The sequence below is a fragment of the Dasypus novemcinctus genome, chromosome 18, assembly GCF_030445035.2.
Source record: "Dasypus novemcinctus isolate mDasNov1 chromosome 18, mDasNov1.1.hap2, whole genome shotgun sequence".
In the NCBI taxonomy this organism is placed as follows: Eukaryota; Metazoa; Chordata; class Mammalia; order Cingulata; family Dasypodidae; genus Dasypus; species Dasypus novemcinctus.
The window spans coordinates 87,264,920-87,282,667 of record NC_080690.1 but is presented as its reverse complement, the minus strand read 5'-3'; the positions used below and the strand labels follow the sequence as shown (position 1 = coordinate 87,282,667).

General features: G+C 39.5%; 1 pseudogene; it reads right to left on the bottom strand.

Annotated features, from left to right (window-relative positions):
* Positions 1-2,409: 2,409 nt before the first annotated feature.
* Positions 2,410-2,857, bottom strand: LOC101443303 (ribosomal protein uL24-like pseudogene; annotated as a pseudogene).
* Between the last annotated feature and the right edge of the window lie 14,891 nt (positions 2,858-17,748).

Below are 17,748 nucleotides of genomic sequence, written 5' to 3'. Positions count from 1 at the left end.
CTCTACCCACTAGATGCCTATGAAAACAAGCCTCTATTTGTGATGACCACAATTGTCTTTAAACATTAGCTAATGTCACTTAGAGGAGGGGCAAGAAAATTTTATTTTATTTTTTTAGGTACTAGGGCTGGGGATTGAACCTCAGGACCTTGTATGTGGGAAGCCAGTGCCCAAACTCCATCAGCTCCCCTGAGTGTCTTGGTTTTCTTTCTTCATTTGTTTGCTTGTTTTTTTATTTGTTTGTTTTTAGGACACACTAGGGACTAAACCCAGGAAGCAGGCTCTCAACCACTTGAGCCACATCTGCTCTCTCTTCCATAAAAATATGATGATTGCCTTTTTCATTTCTACAAAGAAGGCTGGTGTAATTTTGGCTGGAGTTGCTTTGAATCTGTGAACTGCTTTGGGTAGAATTGATATTTTGATAATTGCATTAGTCAGTCAAAGGGGTGCTGATGCAAAATAACCAGAAATCTGTTGGCTTTTATAAAGGGTATTTATTTGGGATTGGAGCTTACAGATACCAGGCCATAAAGCATACGTTACTTCACTCACCAAAGTCTATCTCCATATGTTGGAACAAGATGTCTGCCAATGTCTGTCAGGGTTCAGGCTTCAGGCTTCTTGGGTTCCTATCTTCCCAGGTCTTGCTTCTGTCTGGGCTCAGGTCCTCTGTTTTCTCCACAAGATCAACTATAGACTATGAGGATCTCTAGGCTTTTTCTAGCTCCACAATCCAGCTATAGACTATCAGGCAAATGGCTCTGTCTCTCTCCCTGGGTTTCTGCTGTATCTAAGGAGCCATCTCTATTCCCTTGTGTTCTTCTCCTGGCTCAGGTCCTCTCTTTCTGGAGCCTGCTTCTTTTTCCTCTCTGTGCTTACTTCCTAGGGCTCAACTCAAGACTCAAGCATCCAGCTCCAAATCAAAACTCCAACATTAAAATCCTCCAGCATTAAAAAGTTCCAACTCTATCCTTTCCCATGCCTTTTATCTGTGAGTTCCCACCCACCAAGGGGCAGGGACTCAACACCCTACTGATGTGGCCCAAATAAAGCCCCAATGATAATTTAATCATGCCCAGGTACAGATCAGTTTACAAACATGATCCAATATCTATTTTTGGAATTCATAACTATATCAAACTACTACAATAATATTTAGCATTCCAATCCATGAGCATGGTATGTCCTTCTATTTATTTAGGTCTTCTTTGATTTCTTTGGTAACATTTTGTATTTTTCTCCATAAGTCCTTTACATCCTTGGCTAAATTTATTTCTATTTTCCTCTTTTAGTTGCTATTATAAATTATGAATGGAGTTATTATTAATTTCCTCTTTAGATTTTTCATACCTAGTATGTAGAAACACAACTGATTTTTTTCAGGAGGTAGCAGGGATTGAACCCAGGACCTCCTACATGGGAAGCAGGTGTTCAACCACTAAGCTACATCCACTTTCCAATGAGAGTAGCTTTTCTCATTTGTTTTTAGAAAGTACTGGGGATTGAATCCAGAACCTTGTGCATGGGAAGCAGGAGCTCAACCACTTGAGCCACAACTGGTTTCCAGAAACACTACTGATTTTTATGTTTTCATCTTGTGCCCCACCACTTTGCTGAATTCATTTATTAGATGTAGTAGTTTGGTTGTAGATTTTTTGGGGGGATTTTCTACATATAAGACTATGTCACCTGTAAATAGGAAAAGTTTACTTCTTTTTTTACAATTTGGGTGGCTTTTATTTTATTTTTTTCCTTGCCTAATTGCTCTGGCTAGAACTTCCAATACAATGTTGAATAACAGTGGTGACAGTGAGGATTCTTGCCTCATTCCCAATCTTAGAGGAAAAGCTTTCAGTCTTTCACCATGGAGTATGACAATTAGCTTTGGGCTTTTCATATATGCTTTTTAGCATGTTGAGGAAGCTTCTTTCTATTCCTAGTTTCTAAGTGTTTTTACTGGGTTTTGTAAAATGCCTTCTCTGCATCAATTTAGATTACCATGTGTTTTTTCCCTTCATCCTATTTATGTGATGTATTACATTAATTGATTTTCTTATGTTGAATCACCCTGGCATGCCTGGGATAAATCCCACCTAAGCACGGTGTATAATTTTTTTAATGTGCTATTGAATTTGGTTTGTTAGTATTTGGTTGAGGATTTTTGCATCTATATTCATAAGGGATATTGGTTTATAATTTTCTTTCCCCGTGTTATCTTTTTTTTTAAACTTTCAATTTTTACTCATAAAATTATTAATGAAAATTGCAAAAGTAGATTTACTCAGCCATATATCAATAACAAAACAAGATGGAAATGAAACATTCCAGAGACATCTTGAAAAAGTCCAAAGGAACACAACACTGGGCTAAATAATACAGTTAAACTGGTTGCACATCAGGATGTATTCATTCCTGCATTTTCTCAATAAGTTCTTCCTTATATTTGCCTTTTTCCTTTCCAACTTGTTGAGATTTGGCTTTGCGTTCAAGAATTTTTTTCCGATCTTTGTCCAGTTTTAGCCTGGTGACAACCACCTTGCTTGGGTAAATGCCCACATGGACAGTTGTGCCAAATGCCTTCTCACGCTGCACCCTCTTGATGTAGATGACATATTTCTTTCCGTCTACCTGAACTACCTTGCCAATCTGCTGACTTTTGTAGTATCCTCGAACCACCTGGACCTCGTCGTCCTTGCGGATGGGCATGGAGCAGACGTTGTATTTCTGCCGCAGATCCTTGGAGAGTGGGGACGACATGATCTTCCTTCCTACGTGCGAAGGGGCATTAAAGTGGCGTTTGCGGTTCTTGCTGCGGTCCGAGGTCACAAAGGGGTTGAACTTCATGGTGACCGACAGGTGCCAGTTGAGGCCAGTCCCTCTGTTATCTTTATCTGGCCTTGGTATTAGGGTGATGTTGGTCTCATGGAATGACTTGGGAAGTATTCCCTTTTCTTTTCTTTTTACTTTTTGGGAGAATTTGAGCAGTGTTGGTATTAATTATTCTTGGAATGCTTGGTAAAGTTCATCAGTGAATCCATCTGGTCCTGGGCTTTTCTTTGTTGGGAAGGTTTTGATAACTGATAATCTTTTTTTTTTGACAAATCAATTTATAATATCAATAAAACATACAATTCATCCAAAGGGTACAATCAATTGGTATTTAGTATAATCACAGTTATGTATTCATCACTTCAATCATTATTAGAATATTTTCATTATTTCAATAATAATAATAAACAAAAAACAGACAAACAAGAAAATTCTTCACCTCTCAATTTCTCTATGCTTCCCCTGTGGTACATAGCTGCTATTTCTGGCTATTTTTGCACATCTAAAATTTATTTTTAAGCAGAGTTATTGAGATATATTCCCATACCATACAATCCAAAGTTTATAACCAATGGCTTTTTGCATAATCACAATGTTGAGCATTCATCACCACAAAAAATTTTTAGAACAATTTCAATCTCTTAACTTGCTTGTTAAGTTTTTCTATTTCTTCTTGAGTTAGTGTAGATAATTTAGGTTTTTCTAAGAATTTATCCATTTCATTTAGGTTGTGTAATTTATTGGCATACAGTTTTTCATAGTATACTGTTACAATACTTTTTCACTTCTGTGACATTGGTAGTAATATCCACCTTTTCATTTCTGATTTTATTTATTTGTGTCATCTCTTTTTCTTTGTCAATCTACCTAAGTTTTTGTAGATTTTATTGATCTTTTCAAAGAACCAATTTCAGTTTTGTTGATTCTATTGCTGTTTTTTTAATTTTATCACCCCCTTACAGCTTTTTGCTTACTGTCTGCTCTCTGTGCCCATTTGCTGCACACTCTTCTGTGTTTTTGCTTGTCTTCCTTTTTGTTGCATCACCTTGCTGACTCAGCTCTCTGTGGCACTTGCAGGGCAGGCAGCACTTCATGGTGCCCGGGCTGGCAGCTCTCCACAGTATGTGGGCGAGCCTGCCTTCACAAAGAGGCCCCGGAATGCAAACCCAGGGCCTCCCATATGGTAGACAGGAGCCCATCTGATTGAGCCACAGTCACTTCCCAGATTCTATTATTTTAAAAAACCTCTATTTCATTTTTCTCTGTTCTAATCTTTATTTCCTTCCTTCTGCTTGCTTTGTGTTTAGGTTGTTCTTCCTTTCCCAGATCCTCCTGGTTTGGGGTTAGGTCTCTGATTTGATACCGTTCTTCTTTTTTAATGTAAGCATTTAGAACTAGAAATTTCTCTCAGCACCGCCTTTGCTGTATCCCATAATTTTTGTATGTTGTGTTTTCATTTTCATTCACCTCTAGATATTTCCTTATTTCCCTTGTGATTTCTTCTTTGGCCTATTGGTTGTTTAAGAGGGCATTGTTTAATTACCATATATTTGTGAATATTCCAGTTCTTCCTCTGTTATTACTAGCTTAATTCCATTATGGAGAAGACACATAGTGTGATTTTGATATTTTTTAATTTACTGAGACTTGATTTATGACTTAATATATGGTATATTCTGGAGATTGATTCATGTGCACCAGAGGAGAATGAATATATTGCTGCTGTTGGGTGATGTGTTTTATATGTACTTTGTATATATATATATATATGTGTGTGTGTTTGTGTGTAGTTGTTTATTTAGTATTCTTCAAGTCTTCTGTTTCCTATTTATCTTCTGTCTAGATGTTCTATCTTTTATTGTAAGTGGTGTGTTGAATTCTCCTACTATAAATGTAGAACTATTTTTCCCTTTCAATCTGTCCATATTTGCTTCATATTTTTAGGTACTCTGCCATTAGGTGCAATATATTTATAATTTTATGTTTTCTTGTAGAATTAACCCATTTATCAGTATATAGTAACCTTCTTTGTCCCTTGTAATTGTTTTTTAGTTAAAGTTTATTTTATCTGAAGTTAGTATAGCTATCCCAGCACTCTTTTGGTTACTATTTTCCCCATCCTTTTACTTTATTTTTTTATCCACCCCCCCCCCCTTGTGACTTTTTGCATGCTGTCTGCTCTCTATGTCCATTTGCTTTGCATTCTTCTGTGTCTGTATTTATTTCCCCTCCCCCTTGTGGCTTGCTTGCTGTCTGTTCTCTGTGTCCATTTGCTGTGGGTTCTTCTGTGTTCTCACTTGTGTCCCTTCTTTTTGTTGTGTCACCTTGCTGAGTTGGCTCTCTGTGGTGTCTGTGGGCCGGGCAGCACTCTGCAGCATGCAGGTGGGCCTGCCTTCACAAGGAGGCCCCAGGACACAAACCGAGGGCCTCGCCTACGGTAGATGGAGCTTATCTGATTGAGCCAGAGCCACTTCCCTCTATCCCTTCACTTTAAGCCTACCTGTGCCTTTGAATTAAATGTGAGTCTCTTGTAAGTAGCATATAGTTGTTCAATGCTCTTTTATCCATTCTGCCAATCAGTGCTTTCTGAGTGAGGAGTTTAATCCACAAATTCCATTGCTTTGCAGACTCTCTCCTGAATTTGTTACCTCAAGAGCCATTGTTCCACCCATCTCCTATTGGTTCTCCTTTTGCTTCTCTAAGTGGACCTCACATTCTCAGTCTTTTCTGAATATGGAGGGATGGAGATCATACCTGGTGAATCTTTCCATTTTTAGGACTGTGCATAGCTACAAAACAGAAATGCTCTACTTTCTGGTTAACTCTTCTGTATTAATGAGGGTTCTCTATGAAAACAGAATGGACAGGATATGTATGTAAATATTATGAGATTTTTAAATTAAGAAATGTCTCATGTGATTGTGGGGATGGTTCAAATTCCATAGGGCAGACTGCAAGCTGGGAACTCATCTCAGTTTCCTTTTTCAGCATTGGGCTCATACAACTATCTCCTGGTAATTTCCATCCATTCACCCAACAACCATAATCTATCAAAATTGAGTACCACTCCACAACCCATCTGCTCTTCCCCCAGGTTTTCCCTATCAGTGGTTGGCATTGCCATCAACCCAGAAGCAAATGACCCCTCCACCTCCACATTGAACCAATCACCAAATTTGTGTCTATCTTAAATATACAGCAAATCTGTATCTTTCTGCTTCCATTGCCCCACTCTACCCCCAAATCATTTCACTTTTCCAGCCCAGCAAGCTCCAAAGCAAAGGATTGCATGGAAGGGAGCACCACTCTGTGGGCTTGTGGGTGCTGCTGCTGCTCTGCACCCACCCAAAATTGCTCCAGAAACTCATCTTTCAAAAGAAGCATGCCTGAAAGAGGATTTGCCTGCAGGCGGGGTCCCAGTGTAGCAGCAATGAAAGTGAGAAGCCTAGTATTTTGTGGAAAAGTGCATCTCACTCCTTGTAAGTGATCCTGAGTCAGTAGTAATTCTTGAATGTGAAAATATCTATAAAGAAGGTCAGCACATTAATCTCATATATATATATATATATATATATATATATATATATATATATATATTAATGCTTTTTATTCCCGTGGTTGCTTTTTTTATTCTCCCCCCCTTGCAGCTTGCTTGCTGTCTGCTCTCTGTGTCCATTTGCTGTGTGCTCTTCTGTGTGTGTATTTTTTTTCACTTGTCTCCCTTTTTGTTACGTCACCTTGCTGAGTCAGCTCTCTGTGGCACTTGTGGGCCAGCAGCACTCCTTGGCACTTGTGGGCTGGCAGCTCTCCACAGCATGTGGGTAAGGCTGCCTTCACAAGGAGGCCCTGGGACATGAACCCAGGGCCTCCCATATGGTAGGCAGGAGCCAAACTGATTGAGCCACAGCTGCCTCCCCTCTATATATATTTTAAAAGATTTATTTATTTATTTATTTCCCCTTTCTCCTTCCCCAACCTGCTCTTTTTGCTGTCTGTATTCATTTGCTGTGTGATCTTCTGCATCTATTTCTCTTTTGGTCTTCTCTTCTCATTTTTTCTCCTCTAGGATTCACTGAGATTCAGTCATAGGGACCTCTGATGTGGAGAGAGGTTCCCTGCTAGCTGCATGACCTCAGTTTCTGATTTCTGCTGTGCTTCACTTTGACCCTGCCCTTTGTCTCTTTTTGTTGCATCATCATCTTGCTGCATGACTCCCTTGCATGGGCACTGGCTCACTGCATGGGCACTCGGTTCGCCATGCAGGCACTGGCTCACCGCATGGGCACTGGCTCACCATGTGGGCACTGGCTTGCCAAGCTGGCATGCTTTCTCTTCTTTTTTTTACACCAGGAAGTCCCAGGGATCAAACCTGGGTCCTCCCATATGGTAGGTAGAAGTTCTATCACTTGAGCCACATCTGCTTCCCAAAGGAATTATGAGGAGCTAAAAGAGCAGCAACTTTGTAGAAAGAAAGAGACTATGGCTTGAATCTCACTGTTCAAACTTAAGATTTTTTTTAAGGAGGTAGTGGGGGATGAACCTGGGACCTCACACATGCAGAGCAGGTGCTTAATCACTGGGCTACACCTGCTCCACATCTATATTTTTTAATGTAACTTACATTTTGTGTGACCTTTGTATCTTTTAAAAATAAATAAAAAATAGGGAAGCAGATGTGGCTCAACTGATAGAGCATCTGCCTACTATATAGGAGGTTCAGGGTTCAAACCCAGGGCCTCCTGGCCCATGTGGTGAGCTGACCCATGCGCAGTGCTGCCACACACAAGGAGTGCCATGCCACAAAGGGATGTCCCCTACATAGGGGAGCCCCATGCACAAAGAGTGCACCCCGCATGGAAAGCCTCCCCACGTGAAAAAAGCGCAGCCCACCCAGGGGTGGCACTGCACAAATGGAGAGCTGACACAGCAAGATGACACAACAAAAAGAGACACAGATTCCCAGTGCTGCCAAGAATGCAAGCAGACACAGAAGAACACACAGTGAATGGACATGAGAGCAGACAATGTGGGGGGAGATAAATAAATAAAATAAATCTTTAAAAAATATATATATATAAAAGAAGGTCAATGCACTCATTGTGCCTTTTATTCTATTGTGTGTCTTTGGATCTTTTCTAGGCCTGTCACATCTCTCCTAAAGAGCAGTGACCATAAATGTACAGAATATTGTGAATGGATTCTTCTGGATTTCAGACAAAGACAAGAACATACAATCAGATTTGTTTCCCATGAGCTTCCTGAATAAGGCCAGTAATATGCAAACCTTACTTAATGCTGTGATTTTCTGCAATACTGTTTTGGAGAACAGTGAATATATCTTTTCTGGAATCATGATTCATTGACAGACAAGGTATATCTTTCAATAAGTATTTTTTGAGGATTTTTTTTTCTTATGCACAATGATATTCGATTATTTTTTCAGAGTGCCCCCAAATAACCTAACTTCAGGGAAGCAGATTTGGCTCAACTGATAGAGCATCCTCCTACCACATAGGAGGTCCAGGGTTCAAACCCAGCACCCCCTGACCCATGTGGTGAGCTGGCCCACGCGCAGTGCTGATGCATGCAAGGAGTGCCCTGCCACACAGGGGTGTCCCCCACATAGGGGAGCTCCCCGTGCAAGGAGTGCACCCCATAAGGAGAGCCACCCAGCACAAAAGAAAGTGCAGCCTGCCCAGGAATGGTGCCGCACACACAGAGAGCTGACACAAGATGATGCAACAAAAAGAAACACAGATTCCCATGCCGCTGACAACAACAGAAGTGGACAAAGAAGAAGATGCAGCAAATAGACACAGAGAACAGACAACCAGGGTGGGGGGGGGAAGGGGAGAGAAATAAATAAATAAATAAATAAATCTTTTAAAAAAAAGGAAGACACTGGATGAGCACAAATAAGAATTTGAAAGCATGCATAGATAAATAACAGATCTTATGGGAATGAAAGGTGCAACAAATACAATTTTAAAACATTGGAATCACATAATAGAAGATTTGAGGAAGCAAAAGAAAGGGTTGGTTAGCTTGAAGAAATGACCTCTGAAAGTGAACATACAAAAGAACAGATGAAGAAAAGAATGGAAAAAAATTGAACGAGGTATCAGGGAACGAAATGACAGCCAGAGATGTGCAAACATATGTGTCATGGGTGTCCTAGACGGAGAAGAGAAGGGAAAAGGGGTAGAAGGAATATTTAAAGAAGTAATGTTAGAAAATTTCCCAACCCTATTGAAGGACATAGATATCCATGTCCAAGAAGCACAATGTACTCCCATGCAAATAAAGCCAAATAGATCAACTCTGAGGCACATATTAATCAGAATGTCAAATGCCAAAGACAAGAGAGAATTCTGAGAACAGCAAGAGGAAAGCAATGCATAACATATAAGGGATACCCAGTAAGATTTAGTGCTGATATATCACCAGAAACCATGAATGCAAGAAGACAGTGGTCTGATATATTTAAGATACTATGAGAGAAAAACTTCCATCCAAGAATTTTATATCCAGCAAGACTGTCTTTCAAAAATGAGGGCAAGATTAGAATATTCACAGATAAACAGAAATTGTGAGAATTTCTAAGCAAGAGACCAGATTTTCAGGAAATACTAAAAGGTGTGCTAGAGCCTGAAAATGAAAGACAGGAGAGAGAAACCTGGAAGAGAGCCTATATGAACGAATGAAGATTATATCGATAAAAGTAACTAAAAGTGTCAAAAGAGTGGTGAAAATAAAATATGACAGATAAAACTCAAGTAGTCAGGAATAAGCTTAACCAATGATATAAAGCACTTGTATTCAGAAAACTGCAACCCAACATTAAAATAAATAAAAATAGTCCTAAGTAACTGGAAGACTCATGGATGGAAGCCTAAATATCATTGAGACGTCAATTCTACTTAAATTGATATACAGATTCAATGCGACCCTGATAAAAATTCCACCAGCATTTAAAAAAATTGAAAACACAATTAGCAAATTTATTTGGAAGGGTAAGTGGTCCTGAATAGCCAGAAGCATCATAAGAGGAAAAGTGAACCCTCATCTCTGGACTTTAAATCATATTACCAAGCTATAGTGATAAAAACAGCATGGGACTGGCATAAAGACAGATTCATAGACCAATGGAAGCAAATTGATGGCTCAGAAACAGACCCTCGCATGTATGGTCAAGTGATTTTTTGACTAGCCTGTCAAATCCACACAACTCGGGTAGAATAGTCCATTCTGGATATCTATAGCCAAAAGAAGGGAAGAGGACCTCTATCTCACACCTTATCCAAAAATTAACTCAAAATGAAAAAAAGAAAACCCTAAAAATAGAAGCAGGAACTATAAAACTTCTAGAAGAAATTATAGGAAAATATCTTCAAGACCTGGTGGTGGTAGGTTGATGGAGATGAGAAGGACTGCAATGGACTGCTGATGTTTAATGTATGTAGAAGTTTTAATTAACTTTACTGTAAAAGTGTGGAAATGTATAGAATGGATGGTAAAAATAGTAATGGCTTGTCTATAAATAGGGATGTGGCTGAAAATTGTAGTCTAGGGATGTAAATGCCAATTCACAGACTGCTAGAGAATAATCTAGGAACTGAATAGTACAGTAAACCAAGAGGTGGATGAGAATTGTGGTTGATGGTAGAGATGCAAGAGTGTCCTTTGTGAGCTAGAGCAAATGTATATCAGTACTGCAGGGTGTTGAGAATGTGGAGAAGCATGGGAAAGCTGGAGTGACCTACGGACTGTGGTTAGTAGTAATAATATAATATTCATCCATCTATATGAAAGATGTACTGTGTTGATAAAGAGGCAATATGGAAAATGTGAGCCAAATGTACACTATGGAAATGGTAACAATCAGATGATATTATCTTATCTGTAACAAATATTCCACCACAGTGTGGTGTGTTGATAGGGGGTGTTTTGGGAATTCTGCATATGTGCATGATTGTTTTATAAGTTTACAACTTCTGTCATAAAAAATATATTTAAAAAATAATAAGGTGTGTTGGTGGAAAAACACACCAAATGTAAGATAAGGACTATGATTAGTAGTAAGATTTTGACCATATTCTTTCATAATTTGTAACAAACATCTCATGACAATGCAAGGTGTTGGTGGAGGGTTGATGTATGGGACCCCTGTATGATGTTATGCATGTTTGCTTTCTAAGTTCACAACTTTTACTATACACTTGTTTATGTATATTCATATATAAATGACACAAAGACAGTAGGGAGGGTTGGGGGAAAATACTTTGGTTAGTAGTAATATTTTGACAATGCTCTTTAATCATTAGTTAAAAAGGCTTAACAACAATGTAAGGTGTTGGCGGTAGAGTGAGTTATGAGAGTCCTGTATGATGATATATATGTTTGTTTTGTAAGTTCACAACTATTACTATATACTTATTGTTTATGTATGTGTGTGGGTGATACATTTCAATAAATTAATTTTTTTTAATTACAAGAGAATACTAAAAAACAATTGTAAGCCAACAAATTAGATAATCTAGATGAAATGGACAAATTCCTAGAAGTAAATTACATATACTGACTCAGAAGGAAAAAAACCTGAACAAACCTATAGTAAACACAAATATTGAATCAATAATAAAAAACCTACAAACAAAATAAAGTCCAGAACTAGATGACTTCACTGGTGAATACTACCAAACATTAAAGAAGAATTAACACCAATCCTTCTCAGTCTTCAAAAAAAATTCCTAATTCACTTCTCTGGAGAAGTAAGTGAAAATTACAGACCAATTTCCCTTATGAACATACATGCAAAAATCCTTAACAAAACACTACCAATTAAAATCCTATAGCAGGGAAACAGATGTGGCTCAACCGATTGGTCTCCCATCTACCATGTAGGAGGTCCAGGGTTTGATGCCCAGGGCCTCCTGGTGAGGGCAAGCTGGCCCACACAGAGTACCAGCCCATATGGGAATGTGGCCCTGCACAGGAGTGCCACCCTCCATGGGAATGCTACCCTGTATGGGAAAACCACCCCACTCAGGAGTTGCCAGCTGATGCAGAGAGCTGGCTGGCAGCAAGATGATGCAACAAGAGAACAGAGGAGAGAAAATAAGAAGACATTGTAGAACAGGGAGCTGAGGTGGTGCAAGAGAGTAATCACCTCTCTCCCACTCCAGAAGTTCCTAGGATTGGTTTCTGGAGCCACCTAATGAAAATACAAGCAGACACAGAAGAACACACAGTGAATGAACACAGAGAGTAGACAATGGGGGGAGGGGAGGAGAAATAAATAAATCTTTTAAAAAAAATCCTATAGCATGGGAAACGGACTTGGCCCAGTGGTTGGGACATCTGTCTACCATATGGGAGATCCGCGGTTCAAACCCTGGGCCTCCTTGACCCATGTGGAGCTGGCCCATGCATAGTGCTAATGCGCATAAGGAGTGCTGTGCCAGCAGGGATGTCCCCCGCATGGGGTAGCCCCACATGCAGGGAGTGTGCCCTGTAGGGAGAGCTGCCCAGCACGAAGGAAGGTGCAGCCTGCCCAGGAGTGGTGCCGCACACACGGAGAGCTGATGCAGCAAGATGATGCAACAAAAAGAAACACAGATCCCTGTGTCACCGACAGCATCAGAGGCGGAAAAAGAAACAAGATGCAGCAGATGGATGAAGAGCACGGACAGCTGGGGTGGGGGGGAGGGGACAGAAATGGATAAATAAAATCTTTTTTAAAAAGATCCTATAGCATATCAAAAAGGTTACTTCATAATCAAATGGGATTCATTCTGGGAATGCCAGGATTGTTAAAACATGAAAATCAATCATTGTTATACCTCACAGAGAAAGAATGAAGGAAAAATCCCATGGGATTATCAGAATAGGTTCAGAAAAGTCTTTTTGACAAAATTCATTACCTTTTCATGATTAAAACTCTTAGAAAGCTAGGAATAGAAGGAAACTTTCTCAACATGATAAAGGACATATATGAAAAGCCCACAACTAATATCATATGCAGTGGTAGAAGACTGAAAGTTTTCCTTCTAAGAGCAGGAAAAAGACAAGGATGTCCACTTCACCACTGCTCTAGAATATTGTACTATACCTTCCAGGCAGAGCAATTAGGTAAGGAAAATAAATAAAAGGTATCCATATTGGAAAGGAGGAAGTAAAACTATCTCTATTTACAGATAACTTGATCCTATATATGGAAAATCCAAAGGAATTCATGAGAAATCTACAATAGGTAATACACAAATTCAGAAAGGTGCAGAGTGCAAGATCAACATACAAAAATCAACTGTATTTCTTTACACTAGCAATGAATAATCAAAAACAACTCATTTACAATAGCGTCTGTTTTAGTTTGCCAGACTGCTGAAAGCAGATACCATGAAATGTGTTAGCTTAACAATGGGATTTTATTAGCTTACAGTTTTGAGGTTGAGAAAAATGTCCACATCAAGGCATAATCAAGGTGATGCTTTCTTTCTGAAGACTGGCTGCCAGCAATCCTTGACTCCTCTGCCACATGGCAAGGTGCATGGCGGCATCTGTTGGTCTCTGCCTTCTCTTCTAGGTTTCATTGCTTTCATCCTCTTGCTATTGTGGCTTTCTCTCTCTCTTCATCCCATTTATGAAGGATTCTAGTAGGAGGTTTAAGACCCACTCTGGGTCATGCCATAACTGAAATAACCTCTTCAAAATGTCCTACTTATAATAGGTTTACACCCATAGCAATAGATGAGCTTTTAAAACTTGATTTTCTGGGGGGGGGCAGGCAGGGGATATATGGGGACCTCATATTTTTTGAATATAACATTTAAAAGAAAAAACAAAAAATAAATTAATTAATTAATTTTAAATTTTTGAAAAATAAATAAATAAAGTGCCTGGAATGAAAATGAAACAAAACAAAACAAAACAAAAACTTGATTTTCTGGGATACAGTCCAAAAACACCCAGCATCTAAAAGAGTAAAGAATCTTGGACTACTTTAACCAAGAATGTGACAGACTTTCTTTCAGTTTGTCAAAGGCTGCCAATGCAGTATACCAGATATGGGTTGGCTTTTTGATGGTAATTTATTAGGTTAAAAACTTACAGTTCTGAGGCTGTGAAACTGTCCAAATCAAGGCATCACCAGATGCTGTCTCACCAAAAGCTGGCCACTGACTGTCCTGGATTCCTGCCATGTGGCAAGGCAAAAGGTGACTGGTCTCTGCCTCCCCTCCAGGCTGACTTCTCCCTGAGCTCAGTGGTAGGCGATCAGGCATAGGTTTCTCTAGGGCTCATTGCTTCAGCTTTGGGCTGCTCTGCTGATTCCACACAGCTACAGCTGCTGGTGATCCTGTAGTCTGCTCTTACCTGGCAGGGTAAAATGGCAGCTGTGCATGTCTCTCCTGGCTTCTCTGTGACTTTTTTCCTGTGTGTCTCTTCTTAGTTCTCCTTTCATAAAGGACTCCAGTAAAATGATTAGGTCCTACCCTGAATGAGGTGGGGCACATCTTAAATTAAGATCATACTTGCCAGGAAGTGGATGTGGCTCAATTAATTGGGCTTCCATCTACCATATATAAGGTCTAGGGTTCAATGAGCAGGGCCTCCTGGTGAAGGCAAGCTGGCCCATGTGGTGAGGTGGCCCACACAGAGTTCTGGCCCACACAGAGTGCTGACCCACACAGAATACCACCCCATGCAGGAGTGCTGGCCCACATGGAGAGCAGGTATAGCAAGATGATGCAATAAAAAGAAACAAAGAGGAGAGACAATAAGAGATGCAGCAGATCAGGGAGCTGAGGTGGTGGAAGAGAATGATCTCCTCTCTCCATTCCAGAAGGCCCCAGGATTAGTTCCTGGAGCCACCTAATGAGAATACAAGCAGACACAGAAGAACACACAGTGAATGGACACAGAAAACAGACATGGGGAAAGGGGAGAAATAAATAAAATGAAAAAAAAAAGTGATAAAAAACAAAAAGATCATACTTGCCAAAAGATCCTACTTACAATGAATCCACACCCATGGAATGGATTGACTTTAAGAATATACTTTTTTTGCCCACCCCCACAGGTCCGGCTGCTGATCTGCAATGGAATTAGATAGCTGAATTGATGAAATATCCACATAAATAAACCCTAGTGAGTAAGTGAATTGCAGGGTTCAGACACAATATAAAGTCTACGGATCTGACTTCCCCCATAGGGCTGGCACCCAGCTTCAGGGATCCCTGAGGGCTGTGCTACACTGTGGGGCTCCTAGGCTTCCTGTTGACCAGATTTGAGGTTGCCAGGTCTGAATCCCCTAAACTCTGGTGGCCCACACCCCAGAGACTCACACCTCTTGAGTCTTCAATATCTCAGACTTTCCACCCCTGAATCCATCACGCCCTGAGGTCCATCTCAGGTCCTTGAATGCCCTAGCCTTCAACGTTTGCACTTTTTCTTAACCGTTTCATTTTGTTTTGTTTCTATTTTCATTTTATCTTATTTTTTACTTTTTTTAATGTCCTGAGTGCTAATATTGCATTATCCCCTAGCCTTTTCTCCTAGCGTATTCCCCAAAGTCTTTTTTTTTATTCCGGTATTTAGGGTTTTTTTTGTTGTTGTTGTTGTTGCAGTTGGTGTTGCAATTGTGGCTCGCGTATATCTGTTTTTGTCTTTCCCCTACCTGTTCCCCACCCTTTGCCCATCCCCCTTTTTCTTTTTTCCTTTCTTCTCTTCTTTCTTTCTTTCTTTCTTTTTTTCTCTTCATTTTTTGTTTTTTCTTTTTCTGTTTTCACTCTCCCTCTTGTCCCTCATTTTCTACTTATTTTATTTTAACTCAATTATACAATAGGTGCTGCAGGGAACACCTCACATTTGCTGGGTTTTCTCATCCTCCACTGCCTCATTTCTATGTGAACTGATTTAGGCTACCTACACTATCCCCTTTCCCCTACATCTTGATATCCGCCATCATCTACTGTCTCTCCTATATTCCACCTCCCATCTCCCTTTCTTTGATCCACAAAGTATCTAACTCTTAATTCCTAATACCCTTGCTTTGTTTTCTGTCTGTTATTCACTTTTGAAACTATTACCTTTCTTTTCTCTTTCCCTCTCTCATGAAAGCAATAGCTTTTTAGCTCATACCATATTCCTCCCATATTCAGTCAGCTACCTCATAATAGGTACTCTACCTACTGCTATAACTCTACACAATTTTACATGAATCTAACCTCCATCCTCCCAGATCTCATATTCTTGCTTTGTTAACATATATCACCAATACTACTTTACACTTTTTCCTTGCTTACACAATTACTTTTCCCCAGCACTAATACTTTCCTTTAAAGTTAACCTAACCAGCAACAAGAAATTAGAATAAGAAGAACAAAGTGACAAAGAGAAGACATAACACTTATGCAAAAACAACAGCTAATTAATCTCCAAGAGTAGACAAAGAAGCTAAGGAACTGATTAAACCCGTCAAGATAAAATGATGACCAGACAGCAACAAAAACCTACAAACCAAACCAGCAATCAGGAAAACATGGCTGAATCCAATCAACAAACTAAAAATCAGGAAGGGGAGCAGAACTTCGCTCAAGCAATGAAAGATTTCAGAACACTTATCACCGACAAATTTGATGAAGTAATGAAAGAGGTTAACAACATGAAGACAACACTCGGAGGGGAAATTGCAGACATACGCAAAAAGATAACAGATATGATGGGAATGAACACTACAGTTCAAGAAATCAAAAATACACTTGCAGCAAATATCAGCAGATTAGAAGAGGCAGAGGAGAGAATTAGTGATGTGGAAGACAGTACATCAGAAATCAAACAGATAGTAGAAGGGGTCGATAAAAAGATAGAAAAAATCCAGCTAGGACTTAGGGATCTGAATGACAATGCAAAATGCTCAAACATACGTATTATAGGCATTCCAGAAAGAGAAGAGAAGGGAAAGGGGTCAGAAGGAGTGTTGCAGGAAATAATGGCTGAAAACTTCCCAAATCTACTGAAAGAGACAGATGTACATATCCAAGAAGCACAGCGCACTCCACTAGTCATAAACCCCAACAGGCCCACCCCAAGACACATACTTGTCAAATTATCCAATGCTCAAGGCAAAGAGAAAATCCTAAAAGCAGCAAGAGAAAAGAAAACCATTACATACAAGGGAAGCTCCATAAGATTAAGTGCTGATTTCTCATCTGAAACCATGGAGGCAAGAAGGCAGTGGTATGATATAATCAAAGTACTAAAGGAAAAAAATTTCCAACCAAGAATATTCTATCCAGCTAAAGTAGCATTCAAACATGATGGAGAGTTCAAAATATTCACAGATAAACAGAAACTGAAAGAGTATACCAACAAGAAACCTCCCCTTCAAGAAATTCTAAAGGGAGTTCTGCAGGAAGGAAAAAACAGGACAGGCAGAGTTGGAGGAGAGTATAAGAGCAACAAAAAAATACAAAAATAGAAGAAAAAATACAAACAAAATATGGCTAACACAAATAATTCCTTGAAAGTAATAACACTGAATGTCAATGGATTAAACTCACCTATCAAAAGAGTCAGACTGGGTCATTGGATAAGGAAATATGACCCATCCTTATGCTGTCTACAAGAGACACATCTTAGATCCAGAGATGCATGGAGATTGAAAGTGAATGGCTGGAAAATAATCATACAAGCAAACAGTAACCAAAAAAAGGCAGGAGTAGCTATATTAATATCAGACAAAATAGACTTTAAATGTGAAACAATTGTGAGAGACAAAGAAGGACACTACATTTTAGTGAAACGGAAAATCTGTCAGAAGATAAATATTTATGCCCCTAACAAGGGTGCCTCTAAATACGTGAGGCAAACACTGGAAAAACTAAGTGAAACAATAGATGCATCTACAATTATAGT